Source organism: Aptenodytes forsteri, unplaced genomic scaffold (assembly GCF_000699145.1).
Source record: "Aptenodytes forsteri isolate BGI_AS27 unplaced genomic scaffold, ASM69914v1 Scaffold217, whole genome shotgun sequence".
NCBI lineage: Eukaryota > Metazoa > Chordata > Aves > Sphenisciformes > Spheniscidae > Aptenodytes > Aptenodytes forsteri.
This window is the reverse complement of record NW_008796222.1, coordinates 768428-790198: the sequence shown is the minus strand read 5'-3', so window position 1 is coordinate 790198 and position 21771 is coordinate 768428. Positions and strand designations below refer to the sequence as shown.

General features: G+C 39.4%; 1 protein-coding gene across 1 annotated transcript in view; it reads left to right on the top strand.

The window, feature by feature from the left end:
• The window catches only part of NKAIN2 (Na+/K+ transporting ATPase interacting 2), a 318351-nt gene that overhangs the window by 162718 nt on the left and 133862 nt on the right, over positions 1-21771 (top strand). The gene's annotated exons all lie outside the window — the stretch shown is intronic.

The window sequence follows — 21771 nt, the reverse complement described above, 5'->3', positions numbered from 1 at the left end:
ATTGTGTATCAGTGCTTTTCCATTTCACTCATTCAGTCAAAAAAAAAAAAATGTATTCCATTATTATGATTACACTTCCTTTTAAATTTCTTGGGATAAATACTCTCTTCTTTCTTCTCTGTGTAGTTTCTAGTACATTTTTACACCACTATACTATAGCATTTGACGTTGTCAGGTCTCCTATGTCAGAAATACACATTTTATCTTGCACTCTATGATAGAAGGAAAGATAATGATTTAATATGATTATGTAGACTAGCGTACTCAATCTTTATCTGTACCAAGTAAGGTATTGTCATTCTGTAACTATTTTAATTGGCCCTTAGGCAAGTGAAGGAAAATATTTCTTTATCGGTGCTTTCAAAGGGAAAAAGTCTAATAGAGGGCTGGACTGGGTGCCCTGTCCTTTCTGATGAGCAGCGAAGTGTTGCTGCACTCCCCGTGGCGCAGCCTGGAGGGGGCTGGTGGCATAAAGCATGCGCACGTTTATCTGTGCTGGTCAAACCATCCCCACTCAAAATAGATGTGACCGTCTGATACAAGGCCCAGATTAGTTTAGCCACACCTTGTGTGGCTCCAGCAAATTTTCAGGTTTGGGTTAGGGCGGTCTTGTTTTGAAACTCCTGCCTCTCCTACACACAGTTTCCTTGTTTACCATCAGCAACGCCTGCATTGGCTCCGTGTTGTATTCACACAATATGGCAGTGGGCTCAGGTCGCCCGAAGACCCACGTTGATGTCAGCCCCAAGGTCACAACAGGCGAAGCACCCTCTCTTCTCCACTGGGCAGGGCGTGTCCTGGGCCAGCCCTCTGCTGACATCCAGGTCCTTCATCCAGCCGCCCCTCGCTTGGCTTTGCCCCGGGGGCCCCTGCAGACCATCCCATTGCAGGGCGTAGTCGTGCCCTGGCAGTCCATATGCTCCTCCCATATTCCCACAGCCTCTGAGAAAGAAAGAGCTGGGTTTGGGCCCTTCAAAAAGCAGCGTGACTCCTTTTGCAGGGCAGCACGGTGCAAAGAGTCATGAGGAAGAGGGCAGAAATAAAAGTCTCTTCGTCCCAGCCTCTTCATGTCCCTTCTTGTCACGGGTGTACAGCCAAAAGCAAAATAGCAGCTCTGCAGAGTGGGTTTCCCTGCTCTCCAGGGAAAAGTAGGAGGTTAACAGTAATGGGGAAGCAATTTTTTGCCTTTCTAGTAGGACCAGAGTCTCAGCTGGATTAGGTGGTATAGGAATGTATTTTTTCTTGCTTTCTGCAGGTGTGTGTAGAGAGTTTAAAACAGGCAGAGCCACGAGTCCAGTAAAAGAAAATACAGAATGGAAACAAACCACAGTACTAACAACAAATAAAAATCCTGTCATGGTTGTGCCAGATACAGTCAGAGACAGAAAAGAGATGTTATTTAGTTATGTGTTCCTTACTTTCTGACGATATGTTTGTTCCCCATTCCACATTTTGCAGCTTTTTATAGGGTTGAGTGTTGTGCAAGAGTGGGAGCGGATGCCATGCTTCCTTTGTGAACAGCTATGCCAGTGACAGGATTTGAGTGTATCGGGCAGATGTTTTATTCACTAAGGCTAAAAAGCCATTTTCTGTACAGTTGAATATTGAATGATGGGAGTGGTATCTTATGGTTTTTTTTTTTCTTTTGGGTGTGCCAATAAAAGATCAAATCTCTTTGGCACATGAGAGAGAAGAACAGCTGCGTTTTGATAATAGTGCAGGGAAAGAGGTGACCATATTAAATTGTATCTCTCCAAATCTTCCAAAGCAAGAAGCACAATTACATTAGAACACTATGAAAGCTCAGTAGGTTTTCTTGGATTTTTGTGCTGTCCAACTATTAAAACCGTGCCCAATGGACATGACATTGCATGATATACTTCAAAGCCAGAGCCTAGGCTTTAGGCACTATCATGAAATGATTTATTTGGGAAAACAGTAATGGTAAAACACCATTTGCAGACTGTCCACATGAAAATTTCTACACGCATCTCTCTGGGCTTGATTCAAGATCCATGAAAAACCTGTTTCAGTGCTCAGGCTTCGTGTGAAAAGCCCTGACTATCGGAAGGAACAAAGCAGGAGGAACAGAGAAAATAAAAAAAAAAAAAGAAGTGATTGACTCTCTGCTGTTAGACCAAGTCTGCATTTGGTATAAAAGGTGGAAATGTTTCATTTGTGACTGATACTGGCACTTAACAAATTTTGGTGGTTTAAGTTTTTGATTTAATTAAAAACTGTGCAGTATTATCTGGACTTCTGAATTTCCCAGGGAAAAAAAAAAAAGTATATGGTCTTTGCAGTTGCTGCACACAGATAATTTAATCAATCCCTCTGTCACCTGCATTTGTCTGTCTACAGGGAAAAACACAATGATACCATCAGCAATTTGATATAATTGTCATTTAAGTATGAGATGGATGAAAGTTCATTTTATTGATGATAGGTGCCTAGTGCTCTTACTGTTGCACTGACAGCAGCCTTAATTTTGTTGTTGTTGTTGCTTGGATTAAAAGAAGGAGCAGGAGCAGTTGTAAAAAGACAGATCACAGAACACAGGACTCCCTCCTCCCATCCGCCTACCTCCTTTTGCTGCCCCAGGACGTGAATCAATGGCCTCAGCCAGACGAAAGCAGTGCATCTTTCTTTTCTCTCTGTGACACCAAAAGGACCTGATACACGTAGCACCTTTTTAAGCTGCTATGGTGAGATCCTATTTATGGTTTCCAGCTATGACAAAAAATCAGACCTCCAAGAGCTTTGGCCCTGCAGTGGGGAGCTGAGCAGCACCCAAGATGAAACACAGGCTTTCTCACTGGGGTGGGATCTATTGTGTTAGCAGTCACTCAGCAACAAGCTCTTTAAATGCCACTTTGTGCTCAAACCTGGTTCCTGACCCTACTGTGGAATAGCGTTAATAGGAGAGGAGACTAGAGAAGTTATTTAAATAGATATATCAGATTTATGTAGCAAACAAAATGTACTAAATTCTCCTAGCTGAGTAAAGATCTTTTTTAAAAAAATTTTTATATGGTAAATAAGATACTGAGCCAAAATTTACATTACATCTATAAAAATTATGGAGTCCTGTTCAAATAAAAGGATTTATGCAGGTAATTCTATTAATGGTATTGATAGCTATCTGCAAAAATCCCAGCTTTTTCAACAAGAAAAACTGTTTCTTCATTTAGAAGGCATCTGGACATCAAATAATGTACTACTGTGATCCTTACTTTCAGTTAGGAAGAGAAGGATGGTATTCTGTATGTAATTATCATATACATTTTCAAATAATGCAGCAAGATATTTTTAAGGATTTTTTTAATAGAGTGAAAAATAAGACCTTTGGTTATCTTTCAGAAAGCCAGAGCAAATCTGGCATATGCAGTCTTATTTTTTTCTGCCCAAATCATCTGTAACACTTGGAAATTTAAAAATCCCTTACTGAGATGAGTTAATTCATTTTTATCAAACAGGAACAAGTTTATGCAGAAGAGGTATTGAAGAATTCCTAGATACATTTCTTAAAAAACCTAAGAATTCTGCACCCAAGAGCTTAAATAGCTCTGTGGGTTTTGATAATTGCTTATGAGTATTCACAGTACTGGAGCTCAGGCCAAATAGCCAGTAGAGATGCTCTTTTGATCAAATGCTAACATTTGATTAAGTTTCTCTAGAAGTTTTCCTTTGTATTGGATCAGAATCCTACCTGATTAGGCCTGGAGGAGGGATGTGTTTTCAGAAAATGGAGGTGGAGGGGGAAGAACATTCATTATTTTGTCCAAACTTCCTACCAAAAAATTGATTTGTAATTTGCAAGTTGTGGATCTGAACTCAAAATTGGAAGGAGCACCTGGGTCTCCATCAACCTTATCATGACTTTCATAATTTAGTGAATGTTTGTACTTCCAGAAAAAGATGAATGTACCCACAGCAATGTAGCTGTACTGGGAAGGTGTACGCCTCTCCCACAGCCTGCGTTTGGCTAAGTGACCCACGCTGAGTGCTATGATGCTACAGCTCAATGCTTAACCAAGGTAGCTAAGACCTGTTCAAATCTGTGCGTGCGCTGCAGCTGCATCTCTGACGTACCCTTGGAGGGCTTAAAAGTCCATCTAATAACACTGCATCCAGTAGCAAATCTCCAGCTGATTTCCATGCAGAGAGACTCATGCCCTGCTTACTTTTGTCTTGGTGTCACATGCTTGTCTCCTGCGCGGATTGCATTTTGCCTTTTAGACTGTAAACAGTAAAAACGTTATGCTTGATGGTCAATTGCTATGGGGAGGTCTAGAGATGCACGCCTCAGCACGATATATTTCTCAGTGGTGGATGTCAGGCCTACGCTGGGCAGCAGAGCAGGAAGCAGGAATAGCAGCAGGTCCTGCCACTGAGGTGCTGAGCACTGGCTAATGCTCTCGGTGAGAGGTGGAGCTCACTGTCCCAGGCGATGCAACGTGCCACAGGGCTCCTCGCTGCGTGGATGTACCTGCTCGGGTGGGCATTAACACCTATGTTGCTGTGTAGGGTTTTTTGCCTAGAGAAAAATTACCTTTTACCTTCCAATTGCCTAGATAAGGTCCCTTCAATACTCCTACACACGTTTAGCTAGAGATTTGCAGAGATTATTTCAAGGGACTTTTGAATCCTATTTCTGCTATATTTATTAATTGACTATCTTGTGTTATGTCTTCAAATAATATTTATTATATTTAGTATGACCACAACAATTTTGTTGCTCTCTATTGTACATTTACTTGGAGATAGTCATAAACTAAGTGTTGAAAATTATTCTCTGCTGAGGGGGTGGAAACATAGTGAGACCCAGAAACTCTGCCTGACTGCTGGTAGAGGTGGGCAAAAGAAGCCTGTAGGCACAATGTTCAGGACAAAATATTCTGGGAAGGCTTATAGGCACACTGAACATCTTCTGGAAAGCCTGAAGGGATTGAACTGAAAAGGAGCAAGCAGAAGGGGAAAAACAGATGATGCTTTTTATGTTTGTCTCTTACTACTGTCAAGAAAGATCTTTAAAAACTATTCTTTGAAGAGGGTTATTTATTTCTGATTATTTTATTACAGTCCATGCCACTGATGTGTGTTTTGATATCTGTTCCTTCTCTTAAATGGTTCAACCTGTTCCAAAGTCAGCAATGCATCTGTTTCTGTATTCCTCATGCTTACATACAGTGTGCAATCTTCAGTGAAGTCTGTGGCTGATATTTTACGCTCCTCCACACCCAAAAGTAATGAGAAACTATTTTATAGCCACACATATCTTCTGACTGTTTACTTTACAAAAAGAAAATTTTCACAGAAGCGGCAGGAATCAGAAAAAGTACTGAAACTATTGTTAAGAATTATATTTATTCCACTAGGATTTAGGGCACAATTTCTTTTCTAACTTATATTTTATTAAAAGCTTTGATAGCAGTAAAATATACTATCAATTATTTTGCAATGTTCATTTATCTCTAAGGAAATTTTCAAGGCCAACTCTAATATGAAGTATCTAAACAGAAAAAAAATGCTGAAACTGCAAATATCCATATCTGAAGTAGCAACGGGTTTTCAATACTACCTGTAAGTTGTCTGTTTTATTGCATACTGTGGAGATTGTTCTCCACCTCTGAAGAAATAGTATGCCTTCTCCAGTAAGACCAATCTGTAGAGCCGTAACAGGAAAAAAAGAGGGTTCTGCATTCCAAATGTTGGATTTCCAGGGGTTCACTCATGACAGGGCTGATTTGCTGGTTTCAGAATGGATGAAATTCACTCCTTCAGGCAGTCTGCAAACAAAAGTCACTTACTACATTCAAATATACCTTAAGCTCCCAAGTGTGGGTTGTTACTGATATCCTAAGTAACATGCAGGGAGCAATTTTGTTTCATTTATATGTAATTGTCTGTCTTCCCAAAGCTCCAAGGAAGACTTTTGGAAAGGTTAAATATGAGGCATAAACTTCAGAGGAAGAAAGCAAACATGGTACCCTACCTCCCATGAAGACCACTTTCTTCAGAATAAAAACTGTGCTGAACTGTACCCACTGCTGAGCAAACACATGCCAAAGCCTCACTTTGTTCACTCAGAATTGCTTTGGGGTTGGGGTTTGGGTTTTTTTTCAGTTGTTTTGCACTCCAGAATTAGAGCAGGATACATGGAAACCAACCCCAACCAAGTCTTGCTATCAAAAGTCACATCAGGGTTTCATCTTATATTGCAACAAAGGGAATAATTTCTGATGTACTTTAATAGATACTGCTGCATCTGCTCAGAAAATGAAGTAGTCTTATGAAACTTTACAGGAAAAATATGTTTAATCATCTCACCTCTACTAGGAAATGTACTAGCCTGAATAGCTGTGAAGTGTATTTAATGCTATTTTAAAAGATAAAAACAAGGGGGGAGGGGAGATTTACATTTAATTCATATTTCAATCAACCTTAAAGGTGCTGTTTACACAGTAGGGGTATAAAATGCTAGCTCATTAAATATGCACAATGTTTTGCATTGCAGAAAGGATGTGGATTGTACGTTCGATTTCCAAGCAAATTAAACCTGCTGTCAGAAAGCACACTGTAGCAGGATACAGTGGGCTGTGTGGAAACCAATTTAAACAATTTATGCTAGTGCTTAAAAGTTGGGTGAATTGGATTTCATATAAATTCTCAGTGACAAACTTAGATTCCTCTTACAAGAGTAGAAAGAATCCTCATCTCATGTAGGCATGGGATATTTCCTTTTTTCTGATCACAGATTAAGGGCTATACCCTCCATGCAAAGAGTTTCAACCATGGGTTGAAAGACTTGGAGTGGGAGTTCCTACACAGAAGGCACAAAAAATGTAATGCAGTGAGACAGCCTCCAGGACTTAGCAGCAACTGGCTACGTCTTGCCACGTACACGTCAGGGGTTGATCAATTAACATATGTAGCTTGCAGACCAGCCTACTCATCCCTAGCCGCCTTCTGTGCAAATGCAGCCAGCCCAGTCAGTGACCCCATGTTATCCTAGTTTCCTTTCTCATTTCAGTTCACAGCCACATATAGATGGTTTTTCAGGCCTTTGAAGGCTGCATAAGGGGCCAGAATGTGCATCTTCAAAATGGACTCATTCCAGTCAATCTACCTCATCGCATGGTTTTCCTTAATCCCTATGTGATGACAAAGAGGAGGGCAAACCCTGCCTATCCAGTGCCTTGTGGGGTTTTTTGTAAGGTGCAATTAGTAAACTACAACGCAAATGAAGTTTTCAAATGCCAACTTTCTGCTCCTTTCCAGTGCTCTAATGAACAGCCAGGGACATATCTTCACATACAACTTTTTATGGTATTCACTGTCCTTAAAAAAAGATGTACTAAGAACTTTCCAAACACTGATTCATCATCCAGCTGAGAATGCTGAAAATTCATCTGTTGGGAAAAATGTTTATGATAAAGATGAGGCCATGGAGTAAATGCCAGCATTGAAAAGCATCTCAAATAACTGTATGTGTAACATAAACCAAAACAAAACAATTTTGAAGATAACCAAATGTCTAAGGTAAGATAATTTTATTGAACAAGTATAATTCTTTAGTAATAATGCATTTATGTCTTTAGGTTAGAGGATTCTAAAGCCCTTTACAGACTGCATGCACTATTTTCACTGTATTCATAAAAATGGGCAAAAAGTTCTAGATGGTACTCTTAAAAATTAAATGACTCGGCGAAGTCCTTTTATGATTCTTTCTCAAAAAGAGTCCGGGAGGCTTTATATTGCCATCATATCCTCCAGTCAACTTATTGTTAAATTGCTGCCACTACTGAAGAAATTGGGTTCTGTTTGTACAACAGCCAACCGTATTTTCAGCCATCTTATCTCTGGACAGCCATCACAGTGAGTCCAATTTCTAGCCATAAAGTCTATTTTTCCAAAAGTGGCATCTGTCTCCCAAAAGACTCCCATCAGACACTTCTGTTAGCATCCTTCAAGTTTCCTCTGGATGAATCTGTCATGCAATTAGGTTACTGATGGGCTGCCGTGACAAATAGGTTGCTGTTTGCCTTTTGATGTACTTTTGATGTTGATGCTTTAAGTATTTTCTGCTTCTAAATACTGTCTTCTGGGAGCTGTACCCACTCTATTTTATGTTTTGAATAAAATACTTGCAGCAGCATCTTTTCTTTGTGAATCCAAAAAGCAGATTATAACGTGTCATATTTTTCCCAAGAGTGAATTTTATTTTGAACAATACTTTTTGTATTGTGGAATAGACTGTAGACTAAAGAGCATATTTAGTTACTGTTTTTCTCTGGCCTGAGAGACCTAGCCAATAATTCTCAGTCCATTACTAATAATGTACAATTGATTAAACAGGCAGTGAAATCTTTCAGTTGGTAAAATAAATGTTCTCATTTTTCCAAAATATCTAAATAGTAATGTTTTCGGTGCAGCCTTCATTTGATTCTGCTGCCTGTGGCTTACGATACCATCTTTAATTACTTTATGATTTACTATTTTTCCTCAAGACCTCTGCCTTGTTCACTGCACAGTGGAATGGATCTGCAGATAAATCACATCTAAGCAGTGAAAGAGACTATTGTCTGAAAGACCGCCTTTCCTGAAGTTGGAATAGGAAGGCAGGAGCCTGCAAGAGAGGGAAAAACTAAAACAGCTATTGCTGCCCTGCAGGACTAGGTTCTACTCCTGTCTTTACTGCCTGAGTTTCTGAGTGATGGTGCTGTCCACTTTCTAGCATAACTTTTGCCTAGTAACCGTATTCTTTTTCTTGTTCCTTTTTTTTTTTTGCGTTAATTAAGTTTGCACTGAGATATTTTTCAAGAGAAAAACAAATAGAATGCTATCATAAAAATTTAAAAGATGGAAGGTTAAATTTATCTTTTTATAATTTGAGTAATTCTATAGTTAAATTCAACAGCTAGTTCTAACTGCTTTAAGCTATGTTGGAAGAGGACTAACTAAGCAAAGCATGATGGCCTTTAATGCAGGACTAGGTTCTACTCCTGTCTTTACTGCCTGAGTTTCTGAGTGATGGTGCTGTCCACTTTCTAGCATAACTTTTGCCTAGTAACCGTATTTTGTTCCTTGTTCCTTTTTTTTTTTTGCGTTAATTAAGTTTGCACTGAGATATTTTTAAAACAAATAGAATGCTATCATAAAAATTTAAAAGATGGAAGGTTAAATTTATCTTTTTATATTTGAGTAATTTCTATAGTTAAATTCAACAGCTAGTTCTAACTGCTTTAAGCTATGTTGGAAGAGGACTAACTAAGCAAAGCATGATGGCCTTTAAATTGAGTTATAGAACTGCTTTATTGTACAAGTTCAATGCCAAACAATTATAGAATACACTCCCAATTTGTCACTGATGCAATTTTCCAATTTCTTCCTGTCTTATTTTTGCCTGGCTTTCCCTGCACCAGTATGGAATAATTCAGGTCAAAGAGACTTAATCCATTGTTTAAATTATTTATTTAAATTCCAATCAGTATGAGCTTTTGTAAAACTAACTTCAAAGCCTTGTGCATTGCTGCTTTTCATTACAGTGTTTAATGAATAAATTATGAATGCAGATTTTAATGACATAAATGTGAGGATATTGCTTTTGAATTTTGCAACCTATCTAGAGGTAAAGAAATAAAATGGCCCCTTAAAAGAAATGTCGGGTACTGCAGGTGCTTAGGCAACTCCTTAGCTCTTCTGCACGTAAGCAGTGACTACTCCTATGTTTCACTTAGGCAAATGCATAACACAATTCAGGATCTGCCCCTAAACAAGGCAACTGATCTGCAAATAAATTTGTGTTGAGTAGTGTTGTCTGAGGGCTCCAGTACTGGTTTTATTGTATTCTTTTCTCTGAGTTGCTTAACATCCTTGTAACCTAAAAAACAAATTGCCTTGGTGTTAATGAGGCATAATTACTTCCACTTTCTAAACACTGATTAATTTTTTTTTAAGTTTCTAGGTAGAACTACTAACATTTAAGAATAGTCTACATTCACACTCTTCATTTAGGCAGTTAAAGGATGGGTTTTCCAAAAGCAGCTAAGTGGTTTAGGAATGCAAGTCCTAATAGTTTTAAGTGAAAAGCCCTGGTCAGCATAAGGTAGCATAAATGTTTTAAAGCTCTTGATACACTGGAATTCAAAAGTATCAGAAGATGTCTATGGCCTAAAAACACTTTGTCAATATCCAGGTTATAAAATAAGAAGAGATAAAGAACTAGAAGTAAAAACCATAAAATAATAGAAATTAAAATTACAAACTTTACCCAGGTTGGCCTATATTCCAAATTCCTCCCACCAGGCTTTCTTAAGTATGGACGTATCCTACTTTATTTTTATGCTGTCATCCTTCTATTGCAAGTAAGTAATTAACTCTCCAAAAGATAGTTTTAAGTTGAAAGAGTAAATACTGAAATTTAGGAGAGAAGACCTCTAAGTTTTTTCATACAAAAACTCGACTTCTCTGTGAACTTGTCTTTAACACTGAAGCTGCTGCCTATTTCATCATAATGTTTACCAATGTGTTCAATGTCTTCTGCACACTTTATGTTATCAAAATACTATTACTTTTATGAGATAAGGAGTCATAGGTAATTACGGTATATTCTACTGAAAAGATTTTTTTTTTTCATCTACAAGAAGTTGCAGGCTTTATGTGTCAAGGATGTTGCCTTTGTACTGCACACTAAGGAAAAGTAGTAGAAATGCTACTAACAAATATAACTGCTTGTTCAAATATTAATATACTCCCCATATAGTCATTATAACTAAAAGGAAAAAATTGCTTTTGAGCATTTCATATTCATCAATAGTTCATGAAAATACATAACAAGTTATGACACATCTAATAAAGATGAAAGGGATGAAAATCCTTGTGAATTTTTAATATGGGTAATAAAGGGCATTAATACAGCTTAATTATATCGATAAATAATTAAAATTACTTTTTAAACTATGTTTTATTTTTATTTGAAATAACTTTATGTGGTACTCTTGGAGGAATTATACACATGGCATTATAATGCCAGCCGCTCTACAAGGGGAAGTAAAAGTTGCTCTGTTGATTATCTGAGTAAATATGGTCATTTCAAACATACTTAGGACATTTCAGCCAAGATGCTGTATTTTTTAAAATATCCTTTTAAATCCAAAGTTTAGATAAATATTAAATAACAATGAAAAAACTCAATGGTCTGTCCTGAGGTTAGATGGCTGATTGGGCTGCCATTCTTAAGGCAAATCGATTTCTGTACACATCATCACACCAAGGAATAATGTGGCTGGCTTTGCAGGGGACACATTTGGTTTTCAGTCAGCTCAGGTACAGCTGAGTTAAAGGAAAGGTACGTATTTGATTTAACACCAGAGGCTTAAACCAAAGTTCAATACTAAGTCCCTAACTTTACCCCAGTGAATTATCGTAACTTTATTCCCACAGCAAAATAAGCTAATATTTCACAGGAGCATTAACTACTTAGCAATTCAGGCTTGACACACTTTTAGCAAGATCTGTACCAAACGCTCAGGTTGAAATTTGTCTTTCTCACCTTTGCTGTATTTTCACAGGGGAGTGCATCAGCGCACCTCCCTCTCTCTCTTTCCTCATCTCTGTCTGCGTTCCCTAGCTGGAGCCTGCTGGTACTCACCTAAAATCATAGAATCATAGAATATCTCAAGTTGGAAGGGACCCATAAGGATCACCGAGGGCAACTCCCTGCTCCTCACAGGACTACCTAAAACTAAACCATATGACTAAGAGCATCGTCCAGATGCTCCTTGTACTCTGACAGGCTTGGTGCCATGACCACTTCCCTGGGGAGCCAGTTCCAGTGATTGACCACCCTCTCAGTAAAGAACCTTTTCCTAATGTCCAATCTGAACTTCCCCTGACACAGCTTTATACCATTTCCTCGTGTCCTATCGCTGGTCACCAGAGAGAGGAGGTCAGCACCTCCCCCTCTGCTGCCCCCTGTGAGGAAGTTGTAGACTGCGATGAGGTCACCCCACAGCCTTCTCTTCTCCAAGCTGAACAAACCAAGTGACCTCAGCCGCTCCTCGTAAGTCTTGCCCTCGAGACTTTCACCATCTTGGTCACCCTCCTCTGGACACAGCCTAACAGTTTGGTGTCCTTCTTACATTGAGGCACCCAAAACTGCACACAGTACTTGAGGTGGGGCCACACCAGTGCAGCGTAGAGTGGGACAATCGCCTCCCTCGATGGGCTAGCTATGCTGTGCTTGACACAGCCCAGGACACAGTTGGCCCTTTTGGCTGCCAGGACACACTCTTGGCTCATATTCAACTTGCCATCAACCCAAACCCCCAGATCTCTTTCCGCAGGGCTGCTCTCCAGCCTCTCGTCCCCCAATTTGTATATGTATAACCTGTACAACTTACTATCATAACAGGTTTGGGCTTACCAGCTCCCTGAGTTTCACTCCTTCTGGTGCTGAGAGCCAGGGAAACAGTTATTACAACCACCTGAATCAGCCAGTGCAGCAAAATTTACAGGGAAATATGTATTTTATTTTATTTTATTTTATTTTATTTTATTTTTAAAGAGACAGATGTATTACTTGCCGTACTACCACCTGATGACAACTTCAACATATCTAAGTGCCTCCAAAGGTCCAAAGGCATTTTGTGTCCAAGACTAAAGTGAGGCTGATTTCTGCCCTCTCCACCTGAAAAGTTCCTTGGAAATCTGGCAGGGGCGTTTCTTAACAGCTCTAGAGACCTTTAGTCCTTCTCTTCAAAGTACTCTTCTGGTCTCAGCAGTGATCAGACCAAAGCCTCACAGTTACTAGCTGTGTCCTGTCCTGTGCATAAAAGAATCGCAAGTGTTCACTGACAGGTGACTGTCTTGAACTATTCCCATTCTCCTGTTTGACAGATCCCTACAGAGAAATACTTAAACTGCAACACAGAAAACACTGTGCCAATAAGCAAGCCAACATCTATATTAATAAAACATTGAAATCCCTGCATGTTTATCACAACCTCCACATAGTTAACTTTTGAAATATTTATTAAGTGCATAATACTTTGTGGAGTTGGCTGTATTCTTATATTAAAAAAAAAAAAAAATCCATATCCAAAGCAGTGGATGCTGACAGGAATTCTGAGCTTTTGGTAGGAGCCAGACTGCATCTTTGCAACAGCTCAGCAACACCTGCTTTCCAGAGATAGAGTGTGACTGGTGCACTTCTTGCCCCTGAGGAAACATCGCCTCCATGGCTTCCCAGCAGAGTAAAATTAAGATTTTATTTTCCCCTGTCTACTTACGGCTGAGGGTAATTGAATGGGTCACAAAGATGAGAGAGAGGGAGAATGTCTCACTGGCCAATGATCTTACTAGTAATGAAAAACTTAAAGAAAAAGAAAAAAAAACACCACCACAGTTGCCTGGAGGATAACAGCTGACATATTCATAGACATCTATAAACTCCTCTCTCTTGTGTAAATATTCAAGGGAATTATTTAGTTATGTATTAGAATAAAATAAGCCACTACAGCTGAGGTAAAAGATTTAGGATCAAGGTTTAGTGATTTTATTTCACAAAAGATTTATAAGTTCAAAAAAATGCTTGCATTCAAATTAAAAGGAAAAACATACAAAAAAAATGTACCTAGGAAGCATACAAGAAGAGGGGGAGAGGAGCAATAGCTGTCCTTGCTTTTAGAAAATTGAAATCTTTCATCCAGAAACACTCAAATTTGAAAAGGAGAAAGGTGACAGAGTGTGTCCACATTAGTGAAAGTGGATCATGCCATTTCAGACTCTCAGCTGGCTCCCTTTGCAGCAGATGACCTCCAGAGGTCCCTTCCAACCTCAGCCATCTATGAAAGGACGTGTCCCCTTGCACAAGGAGACCTCTTGCCAGCCAGAGGGAGACCGAGGTGCCCCATGGGCCAGACCGCCTGCTGAGTTGGCCCGGAGGACATGGCTCAGAAACCCTTCATAAAACAAGGTGCGTGTCCATGGTGCAGTTCATCAGCTCCTGGCTGTACCATGTTTGGGTTGAGAGAGATCCCAGGGTCACACGTGTATTAAGTGCACAAGGTTGCAGCCGCTCATCCAGCTCCACTTCAATCTCTTCTGCACTTCTCCCTTCATCTTTTTAAATTAGACCCTCCACATCTGAGGGTCTTCTGAAACACCTGTAAATGATTACACAGTCTTCTGTAACCATTTGAGTCATTCATGTTCTCCTCTTCTTTTAACCCTTTAGAAAGACCTTTGAAAAGGCTCTGAGGTTTTTGGTAGGGATAGGATACTCTTAATGGAGGCAAGCAATAGTGACAACAGCCAGCACTAGATAGTCTGAATTTGCAATAGGGATAAGGCAGGTGTCTTTTGGCATTTCTTCAGAAGTCCCTCCTAGCCCCCCACTGACTGCTGCTTATGGAAGTCCTCAGGTACTCTTCATGCCTTTGCATTTTTCCATTAATTTCTACCTTTGCCTTTTAAGCCTACGTAAACTTTTCCCGGAGGTCAATATCCCGCAGCAATGAGTTCCACAGCTGAATTACAGTTTGTGTTACAACAGTTTATGTTTGAACCTTTAACTAGCTTTTTTCAGCATATGTTTCAAGACAAAGCGTCCAGGGGTCCATGCAAAGCTACAAGATAAGGGGGTCATATCTGTTGATGAATTTCCTTTCCTTGCTACTCAGACGATCTCCATGGCTTCAAGCCAAATAGCAAAACTACCTTCTTTGGCATCATATGCTTTCAACTTTGTACTGATATAAAGATTGAAGTTACAATAAAGAAACTTGATTTCTTATTATTTCATTGCCCAGACCCATGAACAGAACTTGCTAAGTACCATTCAGTATTTAATGCCTTAAAGACAAAACTATATTTTAAAATTAGGTGAAGGCTATAAAACCTTGTGTCGAAACATTTAGATTTTTGTATTGCTAAAGCTCCATCTTAACATGACATTTACCTAGATGTAAAAGACCTTGTGATTTTCCCACTGTCTTCAATATTTAATTACAAAAATAGATTCTCTCTTTTGATGAATTTGCTCAAAACATAACTACATAGTCATCACAAAAGGGAATTTCCATCTAAGGTACGTTTGGGGTTTGCTCATACACTTGCCTGCCTTTTAAACAATTCAGCCAGATGACACTAATACTACTGCTTATAAGAGAAGTTCAAAATGACAACAGTATGTAAAGGAATACTGCCAAAGCAATAAAGGAGAGCATTGTCAGTAAAAGTTACATAAAGTCAGGACTGAAATTCAATTTTCATTCTTTGCTAATAATATTCAGCATTACCACACCTTAAGGAAGAACATATTTCTCAGTGCACTAAAATTTAATCCCGTTCTTTAACGAAAAATACTTGATCTTATAAGCAGCTACATAGAATAGTATTAAAATACCGCTGTTGACATAGTAATCTCTGTAATCCCTCCTTCTTTTTCTGTTTTATTTTGCTTTTTTGAGCCTGTCTGTAAGAAGTGCATATCAGACCATAGATAAAACAAAGCATTGCTTGGGTTGTTCTCAATCATTTAGTGCATTACGAAGGTCCAGATTTGAAAGAGTTTGAATTTCTTTACTTCCTTTTGCTGGATTTTGGGGTGAACTATGGGTACCTAGAACTCTGGGAGAAGGATGTCTTTACAAAATATAATCTCACAGGGGACAGTTAGGAGACTTTTTCAGAATATTCAGACATGCCGGTGATTAGATGTATCTCAGCTAAAAATCCATGCTTCTGAAAAGGAGCAACTATGTGGTTTATGTAGATTTGAAACATCTAATAATAAACACCCATTGCAAAATAGAAAAACCTTGCCTTTCTCTTCTCGAGATTGCTAAAGCGATGTTAACATTGCATATGCGACCCAGGGTCAAAGCCCCAGGCTCTCACCTGCCAAGTCAGCTGTCATGGCCAATTTATGTCCATCGCTTCATTCCCTGCTTGGTCTCTCTGTTCAAGCAGCACAATTTAGGGCCAATTCCACTCAGCAACCGGTTGCTGTTAAGGGGCAGTGATTGGGTTCAGTCACTCACAAGGATTTTCCGGAGCACAGGCACAGCTGGTGCGAGAAGGGAGCTTTGTTTTTCAAAAGGAAAAGAGGAGTTCAAGGTGAAGGCTTAGCTGTTTAACTTGCAACTGGGTGCTGCTTGGTCAGATGGGAACTTTGGGGGAGGATCAACATTACTAATTGTATCCAGTATTCCTATCACTTCATGGTAGTAGGCTGAAATTTTACTTCATTGTGTTCTTAATACAGTCTACTGTTTTGGTTTACCTGTTTAAATAATATTTGTAGAATAACATCCTATTTGATTTTGAATTCTGATTTATTTTTTGTGTAACAAATTTTTCGTATGTGTAGTCTGACATCCTGGGATCTGAGGGATTTCCCAGCCTTTCTTTAAGTTGGATAGTTTAAAGAAAAGTGAGAATAGTCCAATGAAGAGTACCCCTTAAACTCAGGGGCTGGCATATTCAAATTAAGTAGGTTGGTAAGATCCAACTCACCCACTTATGCTACCTCTAAGGGTAACACATGCTTAAGAAAACAAACCTAGGGTTTAATATCCAGCCTAAACAGTCTAAAATATACTTCTGCAAAGAGAGGTAAAGTTGCAACTTTCTATGAGAAAAAATCAAGCATAACCAGTGTGCAGTTGCTGGACGGTGCTTGTTGAATGTGAGTATCTTGACGGGACAAACCACTTTGAGTAGTACCTTATGCAATGCAGTGAATAATATCCCAATTACGCTCCGTAAGAGCAATTTTGAGGGATTCTGCTGTGGATTCTGGTCAAAGCGAAACGTTGCATCACTGGCTGATGTATGTTGGCATAGCTCTGACCAGAACATATGGTTATGATTCAAAGCATTCGTAATATTGTTTTACACGTCTAGGATTACATGACTTACTCTTTCATCTCTTTTCTGTTTGTTCATTAAATGTAGGCAAGAAGAAATTAAAAACTACTTTTGGGCCATTTGTGGCAAAAGATTTCAACATAAACTAAGAGAGAAGATATGAAAGGGAGTTGCTGAGCAGTTAGATTCACGAGCAGAGTGTCTTTTTGTTGGTATATAGAAGATAAAAAGCACATGAGATCTGAAAGTGAGAAAAACTGTACGATTCAGGAACTGGGTGATTAAGAATTCTGAAGAAAAATGGAGGGAAATTCTCAGCCAAAAATTTGAAGACCTGGGATGAGCCGCAACTAGAAATTAGCCTAAATGAAAATCATGAACTTTAGATAATTCTGACCTTTGGGAGGCAGATTGGTTCTTCTCAGTAAAATATTAAATCTCTGTTCAAGTCTTTCAAACACCTTCCATGACCAGGGGAAAAAATCTGAGTTTTGAACCTCCACCGAATCTGGGAGGCTTTAAATTGTGATTTCAATTCCAAACTTAACACTGCCAACTATTTTCCAAATGTGAATTGGGTTCGTGGGCTTGGCTTATACTTTCCTTGAAGTTCTCAGACTCAGTCTACTGCAGCTGTGTGTAGCTCTGTGTCTGTGGGGGTGGGGGTGGATATGTGGGTTTTAAATAAGTAACTAAAACCTACAAGGGAGGGAGTGCACCTTACAGTAAGATATCTTAACCTGGAATGCTTGTCTTGTTTAGTGCTGTTACCTGCTGCTTTAGTCTTGAATATTTCTTTTTGTGAAAATTAAAATTTGAGTTTAAAGTTCATTATTTCTGGAACATATTTGTTTCCATCTACGATCATGTTTTCTCCTTTATGAGAAAAGCTTAACCTAAGAGAAATGAGTTAGAATATTCTACTTTTGTACTTTTCCTGAAGATAGCGGAGCAAAGTTTGCAGAGAATTCGGGCCTTTATCATATGAAATGGAAAAGATGCTGTCAGGATTAAAGCAGTAAAATAAACAGAAATGCTTGCTTCTCTTTCCTCTACCTTCATCTGCTTAGGAGTTCTTCTAAGTCATATAGCCTTAGTCAAAAGTAATATCAGGGTCCTTTTTATTATTTATTTTTTCTTTTGAGGAGTCTGTAATCACTTTTCAACTACTGCACTCCCGAAGCCTTTTCTGAGACAGGCACACCTTCTCCTCTGTAGTTCTTGAGAGAGTTGAGCCTTCTTCCTCTCCTCACATGTATTATTTATGTGAGTACGCAGGAAAGCTGAGAGGAATAAATTGGCAGATCCAACATTGCACACCATTCAGCAGAAAGGTTAGGGTGCACAGCACCACAAAAAGTGCACCATAACTTTCCAGATTTTGTTGGGCACTTTGGAATATTTTACTCCTTTAGGGGCAAGATGTCTGGCTTCTGCCAACACACCTGGAAATTAACCACGACAAAAAATACTTGTAAGACTTGTAGACTGCAATAGATGAACCCAAATGATAACAATAATTCAGAGCACACAAGATTTTCCTTTACTACTTTTAAATAAGAAAAAAGTCTAGTTAAGAAAATGCAAAGGTAGATGTGTTTCAAGTGAAATATTTTGTGCAGGTTATTCATATCTTATATCTTCCCTAGGCAGAATTTTCTCTCTGTCTAGCCACTATGTAGAAAGAGGAGGGGAATAGCTATTTTGGGAGTTTTGCCTACACCTGTTAACTAGGTGACAGAAATGGTGGAAACAGTAAACTTCTGTGAATGTAGGCCAGCAGTAAGTTGCTAGCTTTCTGCAGAGAAAGAGGAGAGTGTTAGTATAATCTTTTCCCTGGGATGTTCCTGGAGTGGAAGAACACCATAACATCTGCTGGAATAGGCACTCCCACATGGCTAAAGAGCTGCTTAAAAAACACATTCAATCATAGCAGTCCCAAAAAACCCTCCTTGACCTAGTCTAACTCTAGGCAACAGCAATTCAAGCCTACAACCCAGTGCAATATGCAGCAAGGCAGAAAGAAATGCATCTCTGAGCTGAACTACCAACCTGAAGGTGCAGTACATTGGTATGTGCAACTGTGAAATCCATGACTCAAGGCACAGAGTGGCTATTAGCTGAAAGAAGCATCCTAAAAATGTAAAAGTCATTGAAAATATAAAATTCAAACAAGTTGTCATTGCATAAGAAGAAGTATAAAGCTCTGAATGGTGTTTCTAGAAGGAATTATGCACATGCAGGTAGGCTGCGGGAGCCATAGTTCTTCACAAGTGTTTATGGTCCCTTTCACCGTGTTTTCATTCTTAACTATTACCAATAAGAGAACAATGCAACAGTGACATTTTATGAAGGAGAGAGAAAGCTTTATTTACCACAGATGAACATTTAAAAACAGAAAGTTAGAAGATACATGAGGAAATTTCTCCTATGAGCATCTGCATTAGTTTCTCATTTTTAATGATTGCCTTCTATATTCATAGTCTCCTTCAGAGCTTTGCATGCCATTTAATTCAAGACCATTCTAGCAGAAGTCTGCTAGACTGTTGTTTGCTGATAATCCTTTACTACTATTCACATCCTGAGTGTTGTAGTAATATCCTATCAATTTCTATCAACATGAAGGCTGCATTTTTCATATGTGCTTTACAAACACATAAAAAATGCAAATACACAAATACAATATGACTTTATCTCTTTGTTTAAAACAAAACAAACACTGAAAAAAATGTTTTATTTTTAATTATTGTTTGCTGATAATCCTTTACTACTATTCACATCCTGAGTGTTGTAGTAATATCCTATCAATTTCTATCAACATGAAGGCTGCATTTTTCATATGTGCTTTACAAACACATAAAAAATGCAAATACACAAATACAATATGACTTTATCTCTTTGTTTAAAACAAAACAAACACTGAAAAAAATGTTTTATTTTTAATTATTGTTTTTGTCACTGTGAGCTTCCCATGTTTTTCTTTAGAGTTTATTCAGATGTTTTGAAGTCATAAATTAGGCAGGACAAAACCCTAGAATATAATTTCTGCACTGGCACATAAACAGAGTTGCACAGTACGTTTTAGCTATGGTTTTCTTCTGTAGTCTGTATTTCCTCCTGAATCTGAGCACAAAGTAAAACTGGGGAATGGAAATTCATGTTTTTACCCTTTAATGCTCACTCTAAAGAAAGAAATTTTTCTACATTACTGAAAGCAGACAACTAAGATGGAGAAAATATTAAGTTATGATATGTTTTATTGCTGTGTCTAAAGCTACTTGTGATGGAGTAAACTAAAAAGTCAGGTTACAATTCAGATTCTCTATTCACAATACACAGTTCTTGTTCACTGATTTAATGAGTCTATAAAGTTTAAATTTAAAGAGTTGTCATTAATTTAAAATCAAATGTTGGTCTTAGATTTCGTTGCAAACTACTGATGTAGTTGTGTTCCCCAGGGCTCAGTTTTGGGGCCAGTCTTGTTCAATATCTTTATCGATGATCTGGATGAGGGGATCGAGTGCACCCTCAGTAAGTTTGCAGACGACACCAAGTTGGGCGGGAGTGTTGATCTGCTCGAGGGTAGGAAGGCTCTGCAGAGGGACCTGGACAGGCTGGATCCATGGGCCCAGGCCAACTGTATGAGGTTCAACAAGGCCAAGTGCCGGGTCCTGCACTTTGGCCACAACAACCCCATGCAGCGCTACAGGCTTGGGGAAGAGTGGCTGGAAAGCTGCCTGTCAGAAAAGGCCCTGGGGGTGTTGGTCGACAGCCAGCTGACCATGAGCCGGCAGTGTGCCCAGGTGGCCAAGAAGGCCAAGGGCATCCTGGCCTGTATCAGAAATAGTGTGGCCAGCAGGAGTAGGGAAGTGATTGTGCCCCTGTACTCGGCACTGGTGAGGCCGCACCTCGAATACTGTGTTCAGTTTTGGGCCCCTCACTACAAGAAGGACATCGAGGTGCTGGAGCATGTCCAGAGAAGGGCAATGAAGCTGGTGAGGGGTCTGGAGAACAAGTCTCCTGAGGAGCGGCTGAGGGAGCTGGGGTTGTTTAGCCTGGAGAAGAAGAGGCTGAGGGGAGACCTCATCGCTCTCTACAACTACCTGAAAGGAGGTTGTAGCGAGGTGGGTGTCGGTCTCTTCTCCCAAGTAACTAGCAATAGGACAAGAGGAAATGGCCTCAAGTTGCGCCAGGGGAGGTTTAGATTGGACATGAGGAAAAATGTCTTTACTGAAAGAGTGGTTAAACATTGGAACAGGCTGCCCAGGGAAGCGGTTGAGTCCCCATCCCTGGAGGTATTTAAAAGACGTGTAGATGAGGCGCTTAGGGACATGGTTTAGTGGGCATGGTGGGGTTGGGTCGACGTTTGGACTCGATGATCTTAGAGGTGTTTTCCAACCTCAACGATTCTATGATTCTATTCTATGATTCTATGATGTAAAGGATGCAGGATTGTGCACTATTTCTTTCTTTGGATTTTGGACTTTTGCTGCTTGCAATGTCTTTTTTCCCTGCACAGTCAGTTATTCAGTTGCCCTTGTCTGTTACCGGTTTCCTATTACTTTTGCTGTAAGTTCTAGATGGATGTAGGAGAAAGGTTTGTTAACCAGGTGTCCTGGTTTTGGCAGGGATAAAGTTAATTTCCTTCCTAGTAGCTGGTACAGTGCTGGGTTTTGGATTTAGGATGAGAACAATGTTGATAACACACCAATGCTTTAGTTGTTGCTAAGCAGTGCTTACACTAGTCAAGGACTTTTCAGCTCCCCATGCTCTACCCACTGAGAAGCCTGGAGGTGCACAAGGAGCTGGGAGGGGGCACAGCCAGGACAGCTGACCCAAACTGGCCAAAGGGACATTCCATACCATGTGACGTCATGCTCAGTACATAAACTGGGG